This window comes from Phodopus roborovskii, unplaced genomic scaffold, assembly GCF_943737965.1.
Source record: "Phodopus roborovskii unplaced genomic scaffold, PHOROB, whole genome shotgun sequence".
NCBI classification, from domain to species: Eukaryota; Metazoa; Chordata; class Mammalia; order Rodentia; family Cricetidae; genus Phodopus; species Phodopus roborovskii.
In genome coordinates, this window is record NW_026126541.1 from 30,530,144 (window position 1) to 30,548,473 (window position 18,330).

An 18,330-nucleotide genomic window follows, 5' to 3' on the forward strand; every position below is an offset into this window, starting at 1 on the left:
ACAATATAAGATCTAGACTCTCTGTGTATTTTCAATCTTAGATGGCATCTCTGTATACCTGGAGAGACTGCAGTCACCAGGAAACCACATTTGACTCTTTGTTCCATACTTTTTTCCCTTTTTTAAAATTAAGCTTTCTCAGGTTTTATGTGAATATATGTGGTCCCACATTGGCCACCATATATAGATGGACTTTTCTTTGTGCTGCTAGCTCACAAAAAAAAAAAAAAAAAAAAAAGACATGGAGACTTATTAATTTTGAAAGTTAGGCTTGTCCCATTAGCTCTCAAAATTTAAATTAACCCATATCTTCTAATCTGTATTTTTTTTTTTAATGTGGCTTGGTTACCTTTACTCTGTACTGCCCATTTGCTTCCTTAAAGTCTGGCTGGCAACCCTGCCTTTCTTTCTGAGTCTTCTCTGTCCCCAGAAGTTCTTCCCAACCTCTTCCTGCCTAGCTAATGACATCTTCACACAGTATAAAGGAATATTCTGTAACACTATGTAACTTTTTGCTTAGCTGATCCAAAACAAAGCCAGGTGGCAAGGAACACCATTGGTAAAGTCAACGAAAACCAGACTCCTGGTGGAGATCAGGATAAAGGGGAGTGAGGGTAGTTCTAATGATAAAATAGGAAGCATCCAGCATAATACTCACTGTATCATGGAAAGGAAAATGACTATATAACAATACCACAGAGTAGGGGACACACCAAGGAAGGAAGCAACAGATTCTAAGGGTATGTGACAGGACTGTCACAGACATTTCCTCCCAAGTAGGCTTTCTTGTTATTGGGCTCTGGTTGGAATCAACCAGGTAAAATGGCAACAGGAGGTCAGGGACAAGGATTTGGAAGGTGGCCCCTTCACTTTGCCAGAAGAGTGACCATGTTCAGACCATAGCTAAAGACAAAGAATAGAGGGCTCAGCTGTTAAGAATATTTTTTGGAGGCTGGGAAGATGACTCAGTCCTTGAGAGCACTGACTGTTCTTCCAAAGAAGCCAGGTTCGAGTCCCAGAACCCACATGACAGCTCATAACTGTCTATAATTCCAGGATTCAACACCCTCAAACAGATATACATACAGGCAAAAAAAACCCAGTAAAATTAATAATAATAATAATAATAATAATAATAATAATAATAATAATAAACACCTTTGATCTTTCAGAGGACCTGGGTTTGATTCCCAGATCTACATGGCAGCTCACAACTGTCTGTAACTTCAGTCCTAGGTTATCTGACCTCTGCTCTGGTTTTGGCAGGCACCAGGCAGACATGTGATACACAGACATGCAGGCAAAACATCCATACACATAAAATAAAATATGGTTTAATTTAAAATAAAAAGGCAGAGATCATGAAAGGAAAATGAGTGGAGAGGGAGAAAAGAGTGTTGTGAAGTGGCTTGGAGGTCAAGATTCAAGACACAGGTCAGGTTCAGAAGACAAGGAATGTTGCGTGAAACAGCTCAGGATAAAGATCATAGATCAGGCAAGAGTAGGCTGAGCTTGTCCTGTTGGGGTGCTGACTTCTAATGTGAGGGTGTTTGCAGAGTTCTCATGGCTAATACATTTCATAGACCTTTTCCAGACATAGCTTATCTGATGTTGAAATTAGATTACCATTTTTGGGTCTCTCCCCTTCATTTATTTAGTCAATAGATATTTATTAATGGTTTTATATTTATACTGTGCTGGTCAGAGGCTGAGACATAAATGATTTGACCGGTATCTGGGGAAGAACGTGGGCTAGGCACAAGTATCCTATGCAGAGACCTGAGTACTAAGAGTCTAAGATACTTGCTAGACCAGGTGAGAAAGTAGTCAGGGAACACATTCCCCAAGCTATATCTTGAAGAATGGGTTTCCGGTAGAAATTTGAGCATAGGAATATCACCGAAGTGAAATAATTGATCATTTCAATTACTAAAAAATAGTCCATCCTTGTGTCTCAATTATTTGCCATAATAATCTTTTCTTGACCATACCATCTCTAGTTCCTTCTGGGCAGCCAACCCAGAAACACATATTCCTTTCATCATGAATAGATGGTCTCAATATCACTGGATAAGGAGAAGAAAGCATCAATACTCATGACTTGTAGGTTCCCTGGGTTCTGCAGATGAAACACACAGATCTAAAGATTTGATGATATGCTCTATATATCAGTGAAAACATGCCTTATTTATCTTTCTAGGGTTACTTCACTATCATCTCATCTTAATTTGGAACTATCATAAATCAAAGATGTTTTTATATATCTAAACCTGTCCAAATCTTAGTACATATGACTGGAAGGTGAAACTCACCTTAGATACTCAATGGTCCATGGCAGTATACTATTATATATCACTAGTGCAGAGAATATTCAGAATTGGTAGTAGAGTTTATGCTGAAAAATGTATCCTTTTCACTGCTCTATAAACTCAGAAATTCTTCCATGGACCTATCATAACCCTGACTGTGCCTGTGTTGGATGCATACGCTGGACCCTTAGCCTAAAGTGACTTATCACATCCTCTAATACACTCTTGGCCGAAGTGGCCCTGTGCAAGTACAGACACAAGAGTATGGGACTGTTGTCCTGGTGAGGCAGCTGCCATGATGAGAGGACAGGAACATTTGTTAGGCTGTTAGCCTCCACTGATTAGGGAATTGCATCAGATATAGCCAGAATCAAGAAAGGGATGGAATTCTTGAGTGGGAAGAGAGGAGAAGAATATAAAAGAGGCTAAAGAAATTGTTCCATTGCTTAGCATAGCAGAAACAGCCTGAAGTGACCGTCTCATCCTTCCCCAGATACATGAGATCATCAGAGGTGAAATATGATTGGAAGCAAACTTCCTCTGCTCTTTTCTCTCATCTTCTGCCACACATAAAGATGGTTCAGCAGTTGAGAGTGCTTGTTGCTCTTACAGTGGTCTCAAGTTCTGCTCCCAGCACCCATATTGGTATCTGATAACTGCCTGTAACTCCAGCACTAAGGGATGTGATGCCCTCTTCTGGCCTTTACAGACACACACACACACACACACACACACACACACACACACACACACACACACACATACACACACACTAATGAAAATAAATATTAAATAGAGCCACATGGGTGTGAAGAGCTAGTCCCTGAATTCTTTCATCTACGTTCTGTCACTTGCTTGCCATATTGCATATTTGGAAAGATTCATTTTTGTTTCCCATAAGATGGATACATCGAAGTGTGCTCTCTATTCCAAGGAGATACAAAGACCAGGTAGAGTGCACAGGAACATCCTTTGGGGCTGTAAGTGTTCCTGTAAATACAAGAAGATTTTCTTGATTTCTATTGCTTCTGCCTGGGGAGGATATTTTTCCCCCAGGGCATCAAAATATAATTTAATATCTGCCAATGTCCTCAAATATAACCAATTCTGTGAAATTCTACCAATGGTAGAATAACAAATTAGCTCAATATAATTTTCTGTGAGAACAAAGAGATATAATTAGAGGACACTCTGTGGCTTCCTGAGGTGTGATGATGGAAAGTGGGATGGGAGTTTCTGTGTCCTCTTCAGCTCAGATCATCTTAAGTATTTCCTTTGCATGCTACTGTCTCGCCAGAGATGTTTTTTCCTGCTCGTCTCCACGGCACTGTTTCTGAAGTTGCATGACTTGGGTACAAAAGGCAACCTGTTCTGCACTTTCCCACTCTCACTTCCTTGTCACATAACTAAAAACTCACTTGTTTACCTCTCAAACTCACTCAGGCAGGAAGCTGCAGGAAGTATCTGGATCGTGCTAGCAAGCGATCGGCTTATTTCCCAAAGCCCATGCTCCTTTTTGAAGCAGCCATATAACTGAAGGTATTTTGACTCAATGTGCTGAGAAAAATTACCTTAGTCTGTGTGATAGTTTATATTGATTGACAACTTGACAGGCTCTAGAATCACCTTGGAAACAAATCTCTGGGTAGGTCTGTGTGGGATTTTCTTGAGAAGATTGATGGATATGCAAAGATTCAAGCTAAGTGTGAATAACACCATTTCCCCAGCTGGGGCAGGTGGTGTTGTACAAAAAATGTAAAAGCAAGCAGAGCATAGATCTTTGCTTCCCGGCTGCAGATGCTATGTGACCAGCTGCCTCGTGGTCCTGCTGCCATGCCCTCCCAGCCACAATGAACTACATCCTTCAAGTGAGAGCCCAAATAAACCTTTCTTTCCCTAAGTTGCCTTTGTCAGGTGTTTTGTTGTAGCAACAGGAAAGGTAACAAATATAGTTCATCAGCTTTGTGTTTCTTAGTAACTTGTGATGGGGAGGGGTTGTTAATGAGCCATCCTACCGAATGAACCAATTTGGCAGAAGTTTAACTTTGTCAAGCACCGCCCCCCCCCATTTCTTATTCTGTTTTCACTGTGTGTCTTGTTCCCATCTCTCTTTTGAAAGCTAGACATTTCTTTGCTTTTGTCTGGATGATTATAAAAAAATTAGAAGACGCTGTTCTAAGTTGTGCTTCCTGACACCCCAAAACAAGAGGGAGAACTGTGTGGTTGCATTTCTAGGCTATCAGTCACCAGAGCATCCATGACAGCCAGGTACAAGTACCATTCTTTCTTGGTAACTTCAACTCTAAGTTGAAGATGGTTCTACAGAGTCTTATAATTATGGTGCCTCTCTCGTTGTGGACATGGATTTTTCTCTCCACCTGAGTGGCTTCAGCTTCCTAAGTGGAAGCCATGCCCGCTCTCAAAGTGGACCATGCCAAGTAGATGATGATTTTCCGGCACAAAGGAGGAGAAGAGAACACTGGTATTTCTGCAAGTATAGACAGCCTGACAGCCAATTTTGGAGTCTGGGTGACATTTCAAATTGGTAATGCTCCTAATTACTCAAGCCCTAGGAAACCACATGGAAGGCAGCCACCACTCTAGACTTAATACAAGTGAGCACGGTGAACCCATTACTGACAGCATGTTCTCCTGGAGTAATGGCATCATGTCTGTGGCAGCACAGCATGATATTGTGGTTAGTGCATGTGCACACACACACACAAATACACACACACACACACACACACACACACACGCATGCACGCACATGCCAAGTTAAGTGTCAGATTCAAAGCTAATACCCAAAGAGAGTAAGAATGAAATCTACTAGAGGAACAGAAATTAAAAAGTCATTTGAAATTTCATTGAACAAATCACAAAGCTTTGTCTTCAGCAGTTCTGGGAAGGGGAACTCAGCATCCATGGTCCACACTTTTCTTTTTAATATACAGGCCCGAGTGTAGGCCCCTCTGCCGGGAGAATGATGCTTTTTCTCACATGAACTACAGGTATAAATTCAGAGAATAGGAGAGAGTTTCTAGCAGCTCTCTACCTTAAGTCTTGACCTGCTTTCAAAGGAACTTATCTGACCTTGTGGAGTGAGCGTGGTTCAGAAACATGCCCTGCTTTGGGATTCTCTAAGATTTTTCCACCATGCATTGCTTGACATATGTAATTCTACACATGTTGAAGAGTATTTGCATTTTGTTCATGCTGATGATGTGGGAAGACAAACTCCTGCTCGTCTCGGCCCTAAGTGTTCCTGAAAGCAACCCTTATTACAAAGAGATTGACATAATAGCAGTGATAATTTGTGAAGTACACACGAAGTACCAGTGCTTTATACATTGTTGTTACACTATCTAGTCCCCACAGTCTGCCTAGAGTGTAGCTCATTTAATTTTACCTCATTTAATTTTAATTTAGCTAAAAACAAATCTAAGAGATTCCCCTTTCCACCAAGGTAGAACCATAACCATGAATCAGTACCAGTCAGTACTTATAATTAAGTCTGATCTCTAGGTTCAAAGCTATCCTTGGACCATGGGCCAAGCACCTGTTTGTTTTATGCTTTCCCCCTTCTAGGTTATTCTAGATGTTGGCTGTGGATTGGGAATACCATTATTTTTGGCCATCAGTGCTGGAGCCAGGAAGGCTGATGCAGTGCAAACAAGCTCAGTAGCATAGTATGCTGAGGTAAGTGATCGTGTTTAAAGGTAGATATCAACTGTCTTTGCAGCTTTAGGGTACCAAATGATGTAACCTTCTAGTAGGATATTTAGGATAATGCATATACTTTAGCTTATACCTTTTCTTTTCTTTCCCCATTGGGATGTCGCTCCACTAGAGCTCAACTTCCTTAAAGTAGTTGCTAAAAAACACTTGTTCCTTAATTTTTAAATTTAATTTCATTTAAAATTTAATTTCATTTAAAAATTAAAACAGGGCTTGGCTTCTCTTTACCATCTCCCTTGGAGCAGGTAGTATGGGAGAGAGGCTGAGTATATGTGCTTATTTTAAATGACCCAGGAGTTGAAGAGTCAGATTTCACTGGATCTAGATTCCTTTCGTCCCCTTACGTACTGTCCTGACTATAGCTACAATGATGGGGGATGTCTTTCTGTATATCTGTTTCTCTTATTGGTTGATGGATAAAACACTGATTGGCCAGTAGCCAGGCAGGAAGTATAGGTGGAGCTATAGGATGAGGAGAATTCTGGGAGGAAGAAGACAGAGAGGCCACCAGGTAGTTACCATGTAGCTGCTGAAGGAGTAACATGCTGGATTACAGGTAAGCCACAGCCTTGTGGCAATGCATAGGTTAATAGTAATGGGTAAATAATTGAGAAAGAGCTGGCCAGTATGAAGCCTAAGCCATTGGTCAAGCAGTTTACAGTTAATATAAGACTCTGTGTTTATTTGGGGCAATATGGCTATGGAACCAGGTAGAACAGAAACTGTGTCTATCCTACATCACTTTCTTAAACTCGCTGTTGTATTTTGAACGAGTGGTCACTACAGCAGTGTAGTTGCAGAAAGAGTGGGTATCTATGCCTGGAGGAACATAATCTTATTTGAGGCTCTGACCAGAGAACAGAGAGGTACTTTATTTTAAATATCTCACTATCATTAGGGAATGTGTACAACTATCAGGGTTAAAAATCAGAGCAGAGGGTCAGGCCACAGAGGCTTTTGGTAACATATGAGCATAATGAGGGCCCAGTCACAGCTTCAAAGATGTATATAAGATATATGATTGGGGTCAGGCCTGTCATTCACTCATAAAGAAGGACAATGTTTTAATGAGAAAGAGAATGGTGGACAGGAAAACTTAGCTGCTGCTTCATGTGAGCACAATGAAACTTTCCTCCATTTCTGGACCACTGGAAACTTTGGGGAATCATAAGTTTGGGCATGAGTGAATAACCTGATGGGACCAGGAGGGCAGTGGGTGAGGAAGCCTGGCCCATGTGGAGGGAAGCCTGCTGAGTCATGTGGCTACAAGGCTGTTGGCACTTGCCTTTTGTGTTGACACATGTCCTGAAGAAAATGTATTCAGTCATTGCTCCATCACCATTTCCTAAAAGTTGCTTTATTAAATACTGACTATATGCAAAAATGTTTATAAAATATATACATTACCCACTTTAAGAAATCAACCATAGCTAGGTGTGGTAGTGTGTGCCTTTAATCCCAGCAGAGGCTATCAGATCTCTGGGAGTTTGAGGCTAGCATGGTCTGCATAGTGAGCTCCAAGCCATCCAAGACCTCTAACTTGGATGAGAAACCATCTCAAAATAAAAAAAAAGGAAAATCAACCATCAGTATTTCCTTTAAAATCCTGTGTACCTCACCATGCTCACAGCAGCTCCTTGCCCTGAACTACTATCTCGGATTTTTATTTAGAATTCTCTTATGTAATTTTACGACATATGTTTCTATCCCTTAAAGCAAATCATTTATGAATGTTCTATAATTTAAACCATGGATCAACTAGATTTGCTTTTTTCACCCAATGAGCCTTAAGGGTCATCTTTATTGATGCTATTATTTATTTGATATTCATTTTAAACCTTGTTTCTTGTTTAAATTTCAAGTTGTTTATATATTGCACATGTTGCATAGCCTCTCCTTGTCTGACATGCCTCAAGCTGATGGTTTCACACACTGTTGGAAGACTATGATGGCCACCATTGCAAAAGTCTTTACATGAAAATTCTTACACAGCACATATTGTATCTCTTCTGGAGTTCTTTGGGTATGTACCCAGGAATAAAATGGTTGGCTATTAGGGTCTTTCAACTTTGCTATATAATGCCATTTTTTTTTCAGTGTGTTTGTAGCACATTTTACTCTCCAGCAATGTGTGAGCATATCATTGCTTTATACCTTTGTTGCATTTTAGCGGTGATAAACTTAAGTCATTTCTAACATCCTGGTGCTCCTGACATACTACATAAGGTTTTAATTTGTATTTCCACTTACTGATGACTATGCGTCTTCTGCAAGGTGATTATTCATAGATTTTGACGACTTTTCATGTGAATAAATTCTAATTCATCTGAGGGAATGAGTTTCGTGGCCTCTGTGTTAACCTACATGAACTATTACCTCTTTGGCAAATGTCTTCTCTCAGTTAGTACTTGGCAGTCACTCCTTCTTGATGGTCTTGTCTTTGAAAACATAGGAGATGAAACGTGAATAGAGAGGGCTTCATGCAAAAAAAAAAAAAAAAAACCACAGTCTGCTTGATTCCTAAGCTGTATTCCCAAGGATGGGGTGTTGAGGTATCCAGTGCTGCTTTCTCTTTCACATCTTTGTTCCATTGTGTCTTTTAGTACTGTTGCTGAGTAGTGTAGGAGAAATAATAAAGATTAATAACCATTCTTAACTCAAACTTTCCATTCTAACAAGGAATTGAGCCTATGCATTTACTGTCAGCAATAGCACCTCCCTCCCCAGAGCACAGTGCAAATAATTTAGGCTTTTCTAGTTTTCATACAGCTTGCTTTCTCATCTATATTAAAGTATGGTAAGAACAGCATAGTTACCGTTCAAGTCTTAACCTTAAAAATCTAGCATGTTCCTTTGTAATGAGTCAAGAAAAAAGAAAGCAGTTAGCTGGAACTACATTCCCCATCCAGAACCTGGTCTCCAGGTCCAGCACAGATTCCCAGCAACTGCCAGCCTTCCCAGGGGCCACTCTAGAACTCTCAGTGTGATTTACGTCTGCAAGTAAATCCCATTTTACTTAAGCACCTTAGCAGGCTGGTTGCCCTCTCTCAGGTGAGCCTATACTTGGCTTTTCTTTTTTCACTCAGTGTGACTGCCACACTATTGTAAGAGCCTTAGGCAAGAAGCTAATTTAAACAGGAAGAAAGAGGAAAACAATATTTTAAAACATTTTTAGAAATAATTTCAACTTCCAGATAAGCTCCAAAAACAACTTAAAGGCTGTCCCAACAACTTTAGTTGGTCTACTTATTTATGCTTACCCCGTTTTCTTCTTTGTTCTTTGTTACCATAACTGCATACACATGAATATTTGTATAGGCTCATATAAATATGTGAATATATTCATGCATATAGTTCATGTACAACGTATGCCTACACACATAGAGGCACACTGATACACACACACACACACATTAAAAAACATACAGACCTGTTTTCTGTGTGTCAGTGACATATATCATAGCTTTTGTCTAAATAGTTCAGTGTGAGTTTTTCCTAAGTGAAACTCTTCTTTTTCATAAACTAAAGAAGAACTAAACTTAAAAGCAAAAGGGAAGCTATAATATGATTTATATATGGAGTTTCAATGCTGGTGCTGACTCATGGTGTTAGGGGAGACCCCAGCATGAAAGGAGAGCCTGTTGCCTTGATTTTTGAGGTGAAAAGAAACTGCTTAATTGCTTCATTCTTGTATAATATTTCTAGGGATCCTGATTTATATAGTACTGAATCTAATAATATTCAGAGGAAGGTTGCAGGGGGAGGGGTGGTCACGATGTACAGACACAGTCTGAGATAACTTCTAATGTTCTACAGCACATCAGGGTAACTAGGGTTGATAAAAATGCATTGCGTATTTCAAAATAGGTAGTAGAATAGACGTTGAGTATTCCCGACATAGAGAAATGACACTTTTGACATGATGGATGAACCAATTGCCCAGATCTGATCATTGTGTAATATACACATGCATTGAAATAGGTCCCTATACTCCATACATGTGCATGATTGTATGTCAGTTTAGAAATGCAGTAAAAATTTCATGCACTTACCAAAGAAAATAAACCTCCAAGTCACATTCTATCAAACCCCAAAGTAGCATGGCTTGCAGAGGACCCTGGTGCTGTGATATATTTTTTCTGTGTACCATTGGGGTGATCTGGAGACAGGGTCAGCTTTCTAGATCCTGCCAGGACTGTAGGGAGTCCTTGTAACCCCTGGTAGTCAGTCTGTTTTGTCTCCTGGGCTTTCCCTGCATGTGGCCTAAACACAGGCTGGTTAAAAGTGAATTCAGGGATATGAGCACCTAGAATCTTCTCAAAGGATTTGTGTTAAAGAGGCCAGGTCTTCCTGCTGTGTAGGTCAGAGCCATTCCCTGTGGGCCCAGTCCCTTTGCCCTGAGAGGTTGAGTGACACCAGTTCGTGGTTTCTGCTGCTTCTCCTAGCTCTTGTCTGCATGGTTTGTGGAGGCCAAAATGTGATTGTGAACAGCACAAAAATGATTTTGCCTCTAAGAATAGGCTGATCCAGGAGCCCAGCACATGGTGCGTGGTGCTCCTTTCGACCTTTTCATTATTTGGTAATTGAACCAGCAGACATTTAATTCTTTCCTCTGGAGTCTTCATTAAATTGTTCAGAAAAGATAAAATTGCAACAAGAAAGAAAAACGTACAAATTTAACGACCATTGCTCATGCCTGGTTTCTCCCTCACATGCCAGGCTTCTGGGCTTTAAGTAAACAGAATATTTTCAAATTGCATGGAATTTCATATCAGCTGCAATTACTGGCTCAGTGTTGTTCTATAAGGGTTGGTTCTCAGTAGGCAGTGATGTGAATGACTGCTGGCTGGGGGCATGTGTGTTGAGTTGAGTTCATCTTGGGCATTTCCATGAACTGAGGTGCACCTATGCATTCTCACTCTGGGTCCCATGTGACATTTATGGATCAGAAAAAAGAGGCCATCCCAGTCAAGGGATAAGCAGAGCTAAAGGCTTCCATGGGTTTGAAAACCATGAACCTGCCCAGCTCATGCTGGCAAATAGCTCTTGTTATTTTCTTTATCTTCTCCATCTTCCTTCTTTTTCTTTGTTATGGATTATTAATCAAATTTATATGCATATCATATATATACATATATGTATATAGGTATATATGTATACATATATGTATATATATGTATATATATATATTGACAAAGAGAGAAGAGTCATTGAAGGGGGCTATTGTTTAATTCAAAATTGAACTCAGATACATGTCTAACTTCACCTGAAGAACAACTCCTTCAAGGTCTAGCAGGATGATGATAGTAGAAATGAGCACTCCTGACAATACTACATATTGTTACCAACTTGTAGTGGAGTTCTCTGTCACTCACATAACATTCATGGTCATTATTGGTCTCCATAACAATTAGACTAGAAGCACGCAGTTTCTATGCATGCATTGTTTGGACAATTGCAAAAAAAATAAGACTGGAGCTAGGCCCTCTGCATATACCTTATAGTTGTATAGCTTGGTGTTCTTGTGAGACGCCCAACAATGGAGTGGGGGTGTCTCTGACTTTTTTGCCCGTACTTGGAACCCTTTTTCTCCTATTGGGTTACCTCATCCAGCCTTAATGTGTATTGTATCTTATTGTATATTATCATGCCATGTTTGGTTGATATGCCCTGGAAGGCAGAAACGGTCTGCCGTTTTCTGAAAGGAACTGAGGAAGGGTAGATCTGGGGGAGAAGGGAAGTATGAAACTGTGGTTGGGTGTAGTATATGAGAAAATAATAAAAAAGAAAGGAAACCATAAAAAAGAAAGAAAGAAAAGAAAAAAGAAACATAATACCAAGTACTGCCGGAGCATGGAGTGGTTGGTGGTAGCAAGAGCAGGGAGATTTAGAGGCACTGTGTACTCTGCCTTTACAGACCTTCCCAATTCATCATCATGGGAGTTATTTGTTCAGTATGGTACCATTGGATATATGTGACCATTTAAGTGTAAATATAAGTGAACAATAATATCTATTTCCCAAGTCATTTAAGAATTTCTACTTTTCAGTAGCCACAAGTAGCTAATGGCTATCATATTGCACAACACAGGTCTGGGGACATCTTTCCAATCTTCACAATAGTTTTGTTGGGCTGCACTGATAGAGAGGTTGATATGGCCCAACTGCACCTGTCTGGCATATAATGGCTGAGGGTGGTCATTTGCCATTCGTGTGTAGAGTATACACACTTGGTTTTGGTGAGACAAAGCTTTTCAAACCCTCTTACTGTGTATATTGTCTATTTCTTCTTTATTTGTGTCATGGCTACTTTTCTATCGCTAAGACAGGATGAGCAAGGCAACTTATAAAAGAAGTTGTTTATTAGGGACTCCTGGTTTCCAAGGGTTAGAGTCTATAGCTGCAAAGCAAAGCATAGCAGCAAGAAGAGCTGAGAACTTAACCTTAGTTTTCAAGGATTTTTGGCGGTGGTGGCGAGAGAGACTGGGAATGGCATGGACCTTTGACACCTCAAAGCCTTTTCCCATTCACACACTTTCTCCAACAAGGCCACACCTCCTAACCCTTCCCAAATTGTTCCACTGGCTGAGGAACAAGTATTCAAACATATGAGGCCACCAAATTTTGTATTTGCGAATCTGTCATTGAGCAAACTTCCTAAGAAACAGAGTTTAGTAGGGACAGCTTTCTACTTTCACCCATGGATAAGCAAAGAGAATTAGGTGGGCTTGGAAAAGGGGAAGAATTAAATTGCAATAGAATTGTACTAAAGGACTCAGACAATCCCATCAGGAGTTTCTAAGATGGGCTGGCCCTTCAGAGTTGAATCACCTAGAGGTAAGTGGCTTTTTACTGAACACTTTTATGATTGAGTCCTCAGAAGGGGTGTTGTAGACAGAAGTTCTGTCCCACCCAGTCCCACAGCCAAAAAGCATGCAGAGGCTTATATTAATTATAAACTGTTTGGCCAGTGGCTCAGTGTTCTTACTGGCTAGTTTTATCTTAATCATTAATTCTATTAATCTTTGTATCTCCACGTGGTCTTGATTTACCAGTGATGCCCAGGTCTGTTGCTTCCTCAGCAGCTACATGGCATCTCTCTTGAGACTCTCTGCATCCTCTTCCCAGCATTCTCCTAATCTGGTAGCCCCATCTGTACTTCCTGCCTAGCTACATCTTGCTTGTTCATTGGCCAAAACAGCTTTATTCATCAACCAATAAAAGAAACATATATTCACAGCATACAGTATACATCAGGGTGTAAAAAGGGTGATCCTCTCAGGATGAAGGCAATACCTACCTAGAACATGGCTTAGCTGGGAACTCCCATCTCTTTAGCCTCAGCTGCTGGACCATGGATGCCTCCATCCTGATAGAAAGACCTATGTGATCTTCTATAAGATCAAGTTTCCAATTCCAGCTTTGGGCTACAGAAAAAAAAAAACTGATGATAGATACACATGATGTTAAATCAAAGAATGGGATTCCTCATGATGGATAAATTGATGATGCTAAAAGCCCAGCAGAAGTTACAGGGTAACTCAGATTCTTTTTTCTTGAGCAAAAGATTTAGAACTGGGTATGGTACCTGACTGGGAGTGTTCAGTATGTTCTGTGTCTCACTAGAACATATAGCACATACAAGATGCATCCCTTCTTTTTCTTGACTTGGAACACAATTGGATAGCAAAGAAGTGAAGTTCTTGATACAAGACAGTGGGCGTAAAATGCATATGCATGGTAGAACTGGGATTTCCATGCCAGTAGAGAGGAATTCCTTTGGGCTGGGCTGGTTAAGAGAAAACTTAGAGAAGAAACGTGACAGAAATTGGTTGCTAAAGGATCCGAATTAGTAGTTTTACTCTGCATCTTCTCAGATCCTACTCCCACCAAAAAGATTTTAAAATTCTTTTATGTTCCCATAGGATTCCCCATTTTAAATATGTTGATCATCTCCTCATATATACTTTAAAAGCCAATTATTGGAAAGTCACTTCTAATTTTTCACCCTGAATACTAAAAATGCATGCTCTTTGAGATCTTCCTACACGGCTTTATCCTGACTTCACCCCTTCGAGTTCAGGTTTTCTTCCAGTCAGTATCCCCAGTTGCTAGCTTCTATTTCTTCCTTACTCTCCCACGGACACCAAATGCATGAGTCACAGAATTCTGTCCAGCCTGTCAACACTTTTCATTTTTTGCACTGACAACAGAGTTAAAGGGTGGCAATAAGGAACCTGTTAAGGAAACAATAATAATCATTTGCATAGCTGAAGTTTGAGAATTTAGGAAGCTAGATTTAGGAAGGTACTGGTGCAGACAACACCACGCCCACATCACAGAACCTCAGTGTTTGATCTGGAAGCTAGAATATCACTTGGGAGCAAGACTGTATGGGGTATACCCTGCACTCTCATGACCCTACAGCATGGAAGGGTATTGTTTTTTTGTTGCTGCTATTATAAAAAAAAAAATCCACAGAAACTACTGGGGCTTAGGACAATATAGATGCATAACTTTATAGTCTAGGAGTCACAAATCTAAAACAGGTCTTTAAAGGTTAAAATGAAGTGCTGTGTTCTTCCTAAGGGCTTCAGGGGACGATCCATCCCTTGTCTTTAGAATCTTGGAGAAGCATCTCCCTGGCTTCTGCTTTAGCTATCACATTCCCTTTCTTGACTCAGATTCTCTGCCTCTTTCTTATAAAGATTTTTGTGGTCACAATGAGCTCATGCTGATTGCATAATCCAGTCTTTCCCCTCCCCCTTTTAAGATCCTTAACATAATTGCATCTGAAAGTCCCCTTATTATAGAAGCCACCATGCAGAGGCATCCATGGTTAGATTATGGACATCTTTTGAAAGCCATTATTGTGCCATCCACATGAATTACCAAACCTTTATCTTTATCATCATCTTCACCAGTGAAATGATAGTCATAGATAATCCCCCATAAGGACATTTTGAATTTGGTGAAAAAAAAAAAACCACATAAATAGCAGCATGGTACATGGCATTCTCCAGCTGCCTTTATTGCCGTGGTGGCCACCATCAGTACCATTGTAGCCATGTGTGATATTGGATCTAAGCAACGTTGAGCAGGGTTTTACCAAGGAGATCATCTGGAGGGTGAGCAAGAGAAAAGAGCTGGAGCAGCAGCAAGTCTAACTTCCTGAAGCTCTAAGTTGGAGCCTTTGACCTGTTAAGGATTTCTAGACTAATTCACTGAGTTTCTGTATCAACATGTGCTTGATTTTAAAAACAAAATGTCTGGAGACTTTTGACGTGAGCATACCCTGACCCACAGTGGTCTTTGCTCTTATGGTCTGGATATTTTCCAAGTTCATATGCTGAAACGGGACTGAACTGTGGAGATGTGAAGTCACCTTTTGGGAAGTGAGCTATCCTGAGGGGTGAAGGCATGAATTCCAGTCTAAGTTGAAAGACTCAAGCCCTTCCCATATGCACATCTGCTCCTGTGATGTCTCTCTTGCTCTCTCTATACCTTACCAAGTAAGGACATCAGCATGGTACCATCCATGAGGAAGAGGCTTGTACCAGAAACTTAGTGATGGGCTTCTGTATCCGGAACTCAGTTTCCGTGACTGTAGGAGGTAAATGTTTACTCTTATAAATGCCCCAGACTCAGGCAGTTTGTTTTAGCAGCACAGACTAAGATAACTCTGTGGCAGTGTGTGTCATCTTAATATTAAAATCTTAGCTTTTGTGGATTTTTTTTCAGGTTACTTTACAGTTTCTAAAGTCCTCTTTCATTGGCTGCAGCGTGCACTCTCAGCATCTCTCTTTGTCTTCTTGGAGGTTTCTCTCCATATGCTGCCTTGCTGCTAAATGGCAGTCTGCTTCTAAGCGTTTATGAAGAGAAGCAACCTGTTTGGGGGAAAGGCTTGGTTAATCTGAAGTATTTTCCTAACACAACAGCCGCGCATTTTAGGGCAGTTGTGATTTAGACCCCACATGTTCTTGGCAAGAGAACAGAGACAGTAGAACACACCATCATTTCAATTCGCCACATGCAGACTGCACCACTAAGCTCTCGCCAGGCTGGAAACCAAAATGTGTGTGGGTGGTTGATTGCTCGCTGCTAACAGCTTCTTAGAACCCCTCTGCCCTAGTACCGAATGCATGAATTCTCAGATTTACCTTCCAGGAACTGTGATGGTGGGGGTGGGGTGGGGGGAGCATTCTGGGATCTCACTGGGTGGGGAAGCATCAGAAAAACAAGATCCCTGAGTTCTGCCTCATGAACCTCCACCACAGCAGAGAAACACATTGCAAGAGCAGAGTCAGCCAAGTCGGAGATAGGTTGCTTATCTGCACAATATGAATGAATTCAAAGCAAGCAGCAACCGCTTTGGGCCTGACTTTGGAAACTGATGACCCCGCCTTTGCCCTGGGCTAATGGCTTGGCCTTCATGTACCCTCAGATTGACGGTCAATCTTCCTCTTTCATCTCCTGGAGCCCAGGAAATGATCAGTGGCCCTGCACCTGGGTTACTTTTTAATGATCTGAAAGACCACAAGGAGCCGGCGTTTCTTTTGTGTCATTTCTCATTCAGCAACCTAATAGCTATCCGATGAGAGATTTTCTTGAAAAGAAAAGAAAAAAAAAAAAAAAAAAAAAAACGCCTGCTCCTCTTGGGCGGCTCTGATTAAACTCTCACACTGCGCATGTTGCCAGGCGTCAGGCCTGCATGAGGCCTGCTGACTGCTGGGGAGTCTTGGTGTCTGCAATCTGACTTTGCTGCCAACTAGCCATGAAATGACAGGTGAGTGTGCTGAAACTTCCATGTGAACAGTAAGGAGAGTGACCCAGAAGATGCTGCGGCTCAGAGCCTCCTGTGGCACTGCAGGAGGGGGAGATGGCTTTTTCTGTAGGCTGTCGTGCTTATACTCCAATCATGATCAAACTAAAGCCACCCTATACCACAATGGAATGGAGGCCCATTGCCCATCTCCCCTGCCAAGTCATTCACAACCGCTGAAAGCAAAGTTAGGAGAAATCCGAGCTACTGTTCCCTTACTTCCCTAACTCTGAAAAGAAAGCCTCAAAATATCTGTAATAGAGTACGGAAAAAGGCAACTTTGTAACGACTGCAGGGCAGGCAAACAGTGATAGCAGGAGAACAGTCAAACCTGTGCTAACACACCAGCAAGTCTAGGGTATGTAGCACAGGCAGTGATCTATGGCTAAACTACTCTGCCAACACATGTACATTACTTATTTGAGAAATTTCTGGTGTGTAGCTATGTTCACATTCTCTGTTAGAAACACAGGCCAAAGTTAGAGCATGAGATTCTACCACATGCCCACAGATCTGAATGAGACTGACAGCTAGCAAGCAGGGAGGCACTGAGCCGGCAGGCCCTCCCACTGCTGGAAGAGATGGAAAGTGAAATTATAGAACATTTGTAAGCATCCAGACATCTTCTCAAATCTCCATGGAAGCTTTCCCCAAGACCCACTAACTCCACAATGTTCAGTAGAGAAAAGGAAATACATACCCCGACAAAGACTTGTGCCTGGGATCTGGGAAACAACTCAGATAGACCTCAGCAAATGGAAGGATAAGCCAGTTACCAGGGTATCTTAGACACCAGAATATTGGTAAGCCATAATAGTGAAGGAAATATTATATACACAACAGTACCAAGAAATCTTAGACCCACTATGCTGACAGACAAGGCTGGATGCCAAAAAAGCACTACCATATGTGCTTTAGTTACTCTTCTGCTTCCACGAGAGAATGTCATGACCGAGGCAGCTTCCAGAAGGAAAGGCTTATTTTGGCTTATGGTTCCAGAGGCTCAGAGCCCATGGTGGTGGTGGAGGCATGGCAGTAGGAACAGGAAACTGAGAAGTCAGATCTTGAACTACAAGCACATAGCAGAGAGAACAAACTGAAAGTAGTCAAGAGTTAAAGCTTCCAAATTCCGCACTCAGTGACATAATTCCTCAACAACGTTGCACCTCCTAAATTTCCCCAAATGGGCCACCAATTTGGGGCCAAGTGTTTAAATGTCTGAGACTATAGGGAATATTTCTCAGCCTCAGTATGCTGTGATGTGAAATTCTAAAACAAGCTGAAGCTATTTTAGTGTGAGCAAAACAAGATCAGTGGTCTCTTGAGGCTGGGGAATGGGTGGGGTCAGCTGCAAAATCATGAAGGAAAGTTAAGGGTGGTGGAGAGTTTCTACATGATGGCAGTGACATGACATAGGTGTATATATTGATGAAGACACATCAGGCTATACGCTTAGACTTG